At 31.9% G+C, this 7,693-nt stretch overlaps 1 non-coding gene across 1 annotated transcript; it reads left to right on the top strand.

Moving 5' to 3' along the window:
• Window positions 1–2,515: 2,515 nt before the first annotated feature.
• TRNAI-AAU (transfer RNA isoleucine (anticodon AAU)) lies at window positions 2,516–2,589 on the top strand. Its single transcript has one exon. It is a non-coding gene; the product is annotated as a tRNA-Ile (tRNA).
• The last annotated feature ends 5,104 nt before the right edge of the window (window positions 2,590–7,693 follow it).

Below are 7,693 nucleotides of genomic sequence, written 5' to 3'. Positions count from 1 at the left end.
AGTTTAATTGTTTGAAAAAAGATTAATTTTTCTTGTGTCTCATTTTTGACTGTTTATCACCTTGGATCAAATTCTGCTTGAAGGATTGGATGAATACATGTGATATAATTGTAGAATTAATTATTATTCTGAAAGCTCCTGGAATATCTATTAATGGTTCTAAGTTCTAACGCCAAGTAACTAAATCTCTTATTTATTGCAATTTATTGAGGTCATTTTTGTTTTGTCTTGTTGATGAAATATAAAGATAGTATGAATGTAAACAGCTGAATATAAGCTTTCCAACTATCCCGGGTTAACAATCAGTAGCACTTCATCATCTGCTATTTCTTCAATAGTATGCTATATATTTAGTGAGCCTATTAGTTTAGTCTTTAGAGCATAACGTTAAAAATGCCAGGGACATACTTTCAATCAGTCTCCAAGCCGATACTTGATTCTCCTTTAATGTTGAAAATAGATGTATTTTCTTCTGTATCATGTGTATCTCTATATTTCCTTTGAGGGGAAGCTGATAGAATGATTAAATGAGTCAATTGCATATAGGTGATGAATTGTTATTTATTGCTAAAACACATGGAAAAAACATTAATGGTTCTAAGTTCTAACACTAAGTATGAAAATCTCTTTTGTATTGTAATTTTTTTAAAGTCATATAAGTTTCTTCATGTTGATATTATATATTTATAACTTCATGGTAAACCTCTGAAGTTAAGCTTTCCAAATCTCCCGGGTTAACTATCATTAGCACTTCTTCATATGCTGGACTTCCAGTAATTTGTGCAAAATGGCCTGTTAGCTCAGATGGTTAGAGCGTGGTGCTAATAACGCCAAGGTCACAGGTTCGATCCCTGTACAGGCAATGTTTAATTGTTTGTAAAAAGATAAATGTTTCTTGTGTCTCATTTTTTACTGTTTATCACCTTGGATCAAATGCTGCTTGAAGGATTGGATGAATACATTTGATATAGTTGTAGAATTAATTATTATTCTGAAAGCTCCTGAAATATCTATTAATGGTTCTAAGTTCTAACGCCAAGTAACTAAATCTCTTATTTATTGCAATTTATTGAGGTCATTTTTGTTTTGTCTTGTTGATGAAATATAAAGATAGTATGAATGTAAACAGCTGAATATAAGCTTTCCAACTATCCCGGGTTAACAATCGGTAGCACTTCATCATATGCTATTTCTTCAATAGTATGCTATGTATTTATTGAGCCTATTAGTTTAGTCTGTAGAGCATAAAGTTAAAAATGCCAAGGACATACTTTCAATCAGTCTGCAAGCCAATACTTGATGCTCCTTTAATGTTGAAAATAGATGTATTTTCTTCTGTATAATGTGTATGTCTATATTTCCTTTGAGGGGAAGCTGATAGAATGTTTAGATGAATCAATTGCATATAGGTAATGAATTGTTATTTATTGCTAAAACACATGGAAAAAACATTAATGGTTCTGAGTTCTAACACTAAGTATGAAAATCTCTTTTGTATTGTATTTTTTCTAAAGTCATATTAGTTTCTTCATGTTGATAATTTATATTTATAACTTCATGGTACACCTCTGAAATGAAGCTTTCCAAATCTCCCGGGTTAACTATCATTAGCACTTCTTCATATGCTGGACTTCCAGGAATTTGTGCAAAATGGCCTGTTAGCTCAGATGGTTAGAGCGTGGTGCTAATAACGCCAAGGTCACAGGTCCGATCCCTGTACAGGCCAAGTTTAATTGTTTGTAAAAAGATACATTTTTCTTGTGTCTCATTTTTGACTGTTTATCACCTTGGATCAAAAGCTACTTGAAGGATTGGATGAATACATTTGATATAGTTGTAGAATTAATTATCATTCTGAAAGCTCCTGGAATATCTATAATTGGTTCTAAGTTCTAACGCCAAGTAACTAAATCTCTTATTTATTGCAATTTATTGAGGTCATTTTTGTTTTGTCTTGTTGATGAAATATAAAGATAGTATGAATGTAAACAGCTGAATATAAGCTTTCCAACTATCCCGGGTTAACAATCAGTAGCACTTCATCATCTGCTATTTCTTCAATAGTATGCTATATATTTAGTGAGCCTATTAGTTTAGTCTTTAGAGCATAAAGTTAAAAATGCCAAGGACATACTTTCAATCAGTCTCCAAGCCAATAAGTGATGATCCTTTAATGTTGAAAATAGATGTATTTTCTTCTGTATAATGTGTATGTCTATATTTCCTTTGAGGGGAAGCTGATAGAATGATTAGATGAATCAATTGCATATAGGTGATGAATTGTTATTTATTGCTAAAACACATGGAAAAAACATTAATGGTTCTAGGTTCTAACACTAAGTATGAAAATCTCTTTTGTATTGTAATTTTTCTAAAGTCATATTAGTTTCTTCATGTTGATAATTTATATTTATAACTTCATGGTACACCTCCTAAATTAAGCTTTCCAAATCTCCCGGGTTAACTATCATTAGCACTTCTTCATATGCTGGACTTCCAGGAATTTGTGCAAAATGGCCTGTTAGCTCAGATGGTTAGAGCGTGGTGCTAATAACGCCAAGGTCACAGGTTCGATCCCTGTACAGGCCAAGTTTAATTGTTTGAAAAAAGATTAATTTTTCTTGTGTCTCATTTTTGACTGTTTATCACCTTGGATCAAATTCTGCTTGAAGGATTGGATGAATACATGTGATATAATTGTAGAATTAATTATTATTCTGAAAGCTCCTGGAATATCTATTAATGGTTCTAAGTTCTAACGCCAAGTAACTAAATCTCTTATTTATTGCAATTTATTGAGGTCATTTTTGTTTTGTCTTGTTGATGAAATATAAAGATAGTATGAATGTAAACAGCTGAATATAAGCTTTCCAACTATCCCGGGTTAACAATCAGTAGCACTTCATCATCTGCTATTTCTTCAATAGTATGCTATATATTTAGTGAGCCTATTAGTTTAGTCTTTAGAGCATAACGTTAAAAATGCCAGGGACATACTTTCAATCAGTCTCCAAGCCGATACTTGATTCTCCTTTAATGTTGAAAATAGATGTATTTTCTTCTGTATCATGTGTATCTCTATATTTCCTTTGAGGGGAAGCTGATAGAATGATTAAATGAGTCAATTGCATATAGGTGATGAATTGTTATTTATTGCTAAAACACATGGAAAAAACATTAATGGTTCTAAGTTCTAACACTAAGTATGAAAATCTCTTTTGTATTGTAATTTTTTTAAAGTCATATAAGTTTCTTCATGTTGATATTATATATTTATAACTTCATGGTAAACCTCTGAAGTTAAGCTTTCCAAATCTCCCGGGTTAACTATCATTAGCACTTCTTCATATGCTGGACTTCCAGAGATTTGTGCAAAATGGCCTGTTAGCTCAGATGGTTAGAGCGTGGTGCTAATAACGCCAAGGTCACAGGTTCGATCCCTGTAAAGGCAACGTTTAATTGTTTGTAAAAAGATAAATGTTTCTTGTGTCTCATTTTTGACTGTTTATCACCTTGGATCAAATGCTGCTTGAAGGATTGGATGAATACATTTGATATAGTTGTAGAATTAATTATTATTCTGAAAGCTCCTGAAATATCTATTAATGGTTCTAAGTTCTAACGCCAAGTAACTAAATCTCTTATTTATTGCAATTTATTGAGGTCATTTTTGTTTTGTCTTGTTGATGAAATATAAAGATAGTATGAATGTAAACAGCTGAATATAAGCTTTCCAACTATCCCGGGTTAACAATCGGTAGCACTTCATCATCTGCTATTTCTTCAATAGTATGCTATGTATTTATTGAGCCTATTAGTTTAGTCTGTAGAGCATAAAGTTAAAAATGCCAAGGACATACTTTCAATCAGTCTGCAAGCCAATACTTGATGCTCCTTTAATGTTGAAAATAGATGTATTTTCTTCTGTATAATGTGTATGTCTATATTTCCTTTGAGGGGAAGCTGATAGAATGTTTAGATGAATCAATTGCATATAGGTAATGAATTGTTATTTATTGCTAAAACACATGGAAAAAACATTAATGGTTCTAAGTTCTAACACTAAGTATGAAAATCTCTTTTGTATTGTATTTTTTCTAAAGTCATATTAGTTTCTTCATGTTGATAATTTATATTTATAACTTCATGGTACACCTCTGAAATTTAGCTTTCCAAATCTCCCGGGTTAACTATCATTAGCACTTCTTCATATGCTGGACTTCCAGGAATTTGTGCAAAATGGCCTGTTAGCTCAGATGGTTAGAGCGTGGTGCTAATAACGCCAAGGTCACAGGTCCGATCCCTGTACAGGCCAAGTTTAATTGTTTGTAAAAAGATACATTTTTCTTGTGTCTCATTTTTGACTGTTTATCACCTTGGATCAAAAGCTACTTGAAGGATTGGATGAATACATTTGATATAGTTGTAGAATTAATTATCATTCTGAAAGCTCCTGGAATATCTATAATTGGTTCTAAGTTCTAACGCCAAGTAACTAAATCTCTTATTTATTGCAATTTATTGAGGTCATTTTTGTTTTGTCTTGTTGATGAAATATAAAGATAGTATGAATGTAAACAGCTGAATATAAGCTTTCCAACTATCCCGGGTTAACAATCAGTAGCACTTCATCATCTGCTATTTCTTCAATAGTATGCTATATATTTAGTGAGCCTATTAGTTTAGTCTTTAGAGCATAAAGTTAAAAATGCCAAGGACATACTTTCAATCAGTCTCCAAGCCAATAAGTGATGCTCCTTTAATGTTGAAAATAGATGTATTTTCTTCTGTATAATGTGTATGTCTATATTTCCTTTGAGGGGAAGCTGATAGAATGATTAGATGAATCAATTGCATATAGGTGATGAATTGTTATTTATTGCTAAAACACATGGAAAAAACATTAATGGTTCTAGGTTCTAACACTAAGTATGAAAATCTCTTTTGTATTGTAATTTTTCTAAAGTCATATTAGTTTCTTCATGTTGATAATTTATATTTATAACTTCATGGTACACCTCCTAAATTAAGCTTTCCAAATCTCCCGGGTTAACTATCATTAGCACTTCTTCATATGCTGGACTTCCAGGAATTTGTGCAAAATGGCCTGTTAGCTCAGATGGTTAGAGTGTGGTGCTAATAACGCCAAGGTCACAGGTTCGATCCCTGTACAGGCCAAGTTTAATTGTTTGAAAAAAGATTAATTTTTCTTGTGTCTCATTTTTGATTGTTTATCACCTTGGATCAAATTCTGCTTGAAGGATTGGATGAATACATGTGATATAATTGTAGAATTAATTATTATTCTGAAAGCTCCTGGAATATCTATTAATGGTTCTAAGTTCTAACGCCAAGTAACTAAATCTCTTATTTATTGCAATTTATTGAGGTCATTTTTGTTTTGTCTTGTTGATGAAATATAAAGATAGTATGAATGTAAACAGCTGAATATAAGCTTTCCAACTATCCCGGGTTAACAATCAGTAGCACTTCATCATCTGCTATTTCTTCAATAGTATGCTATATATTTAGTGAGCCTATTAGTTTAGTCTTTAGAGCATAACGTTAAAAATGCCAGGGACATACTTTCAATCAGTCTCCAAGCCGATACTTGATTCTCCTTTAATGTTGAAAATAGATGTATTTTCTTCTGTATCATGTGTATCTCTATATTTCCTTTGAGGGGAAGCTGATAGAATGATTAAATGAGTCAATTGCATATAGGTGATGAATTGTTATTTATTGCTAAAACACATGGAAAAAACATTAATGGTTCTAAGTTCTAACACTAAGTATGAAAATCTCTTTTGTATTGTAATTTTATTAAAGTCATATAAGTTTCTTCATGTTGATATTATATATTTATAACTTCATGGTAAACCTCTGAAGTTAAGCTTTCCAAATCTCCCGGGTTAACTATCATTAGCACTTCTTCATGTGCTGGACTTCCAGTAATTTGGGCAAAATGGCCTGTTAGCTCAGATGGTTAGAGCGTGGTGCTAATAACGCCAAGGTCACAGGTTCGATCCCTGTACAGGCAACGTTTAATTGTTTGTAAAAAGATAAATGTTTCTTGTGTCTCATTTTTGACTGTTTATCACCTTGGATCAAATGCTGCTTGAAGGATTGGATGAATACATTTGATATAGTTGTAGAATTAATTATTATTCTGAAAGCTCCTGAAACATCTATTAATGGTTCTAAGTTCTAACGCCAAGTAACTAAATCTCTTATTTATTGCAATTTATTGAGGTCATTTTTGTTTTGTCTTGTTGATGAAATATAAAGATAGTATGAATGTAAACAGCTGAATATAAGCTTTCCAACTATCCCGGGTTAACAATCGGTAGCACTTCATCATCTGCTATTTCTTCAATAGTATGCTATGTATTTATTGAGCCTATTAGTTTAGTCTGTAGAGCATAAAGTTAAAAATGCCAAGGACATACTTTCAATCAGTCTCCAAGCCAATACTTGATGCTCCTTTAATGTTGAAAATAGATGTATTTTCTTCTGTATAATGTGTATGTCTATATTTCCTTTGAGGGGAAGCTGATAGAATGTTTAGATAAATCAATTGCATATAGGTGATGAATTGTTATTTATTGCTAAAACACATGGAAAAAACATTAATGGTACTAAGTTCTAACACTAAGTATGAAAATCTCTTTTGTATTGTAATTTTTCTAAAGTCATATTAGTTTCTTCATGTTGATAATTTATATTTATAACTTCATGGTACGCCTTTGAAATTAAGCTTTCCAAATCTCCCGGGTTAACTATCATTAGCACTTCTTCATATGCTGGACTTCCAGGAATTAGTGCAATATGGCCTGTTAGCTCAGATGGTTAGAGCGTGGTGCTAATAACGCCAAGGTCACAGGTCCGATCCCTGTACAGGCCAAGTTTAATTGTTTGTAAAAAGATACATTTTTCTTGTGTCTCATTTTTGACTGTTTATCACCTTGGATCAAAAGCTACTTGAAGGATTGGATGAATACATTTGATATAGTTGTAGAATTAATTATCATTCTGAAAGCTCCTGGAATATCTATAATTGGTTCTAAGTTCTAACGCCAAGTAACTAAATCTCCTATTTATTGCAATTTATTGAGGTCATTTTTGTTTTGTCTTGTTGATGAAATATAAAGATAGTATGAATGTAAACAGCTGAATATAAGCTTTCCAACTATCCCGGGTTAACAATCAGTAGCACTTCATCATCTGCTATTTCTTCAATAGTATGCTATATATTTAGTGAGCCTATTAGTTTAGTCTTTAGAGCATAAAGTTAAAAATGCCAAGGACATACTTTCAACCAGTCTCCAAGCCAATAAGTGATGCTCCTTTAATGTTGAAAATAGATGTATTTTCTTCTGTATAATGTGTATGTCTATATTTCCTTTGAGGGGAAGCTGATAGAATGATTAGATGAATCAATTGCATATAGGTGATGAATTGTTATTTATTGCTAAAACACATGGAAAAAACATTAATGGTTCTAAGTTCTAACACTAAGTATGAAAATCTCTTTTGTATTGTAATTTTTCTAAAGTCATATTAGTTTCTTCATGTTGATAATTTATATTTATAACTTCATGGTACACCTCCGAAATTAAGCTTTCCAAATCTCCCGGGTTAACTATCATTAGCACTTCTTCATATGCTGGACTTCCAGGAATTTGTGCAAAAT

Source organism: Lissotriton vulgaris, chromosome 4_1, assembly GCF_964263255.1.
Source record: "Lissotriton vulgaris chromosome 4_1, aLisVul1.2, whole genome shotgun sequence".
Classification (NCBI taxonomy): Eukaryota; Metazoa; Chordata; class Amphibia; order Caudata; family Salamandridae; genus Lissotriton; species Lissotriton vulgaris.
The sequence above is the reverse complement of the archived record's forward strand: the minus strand, read 5'-3'. Positions and strand labels throughout refer to the sequence as shown.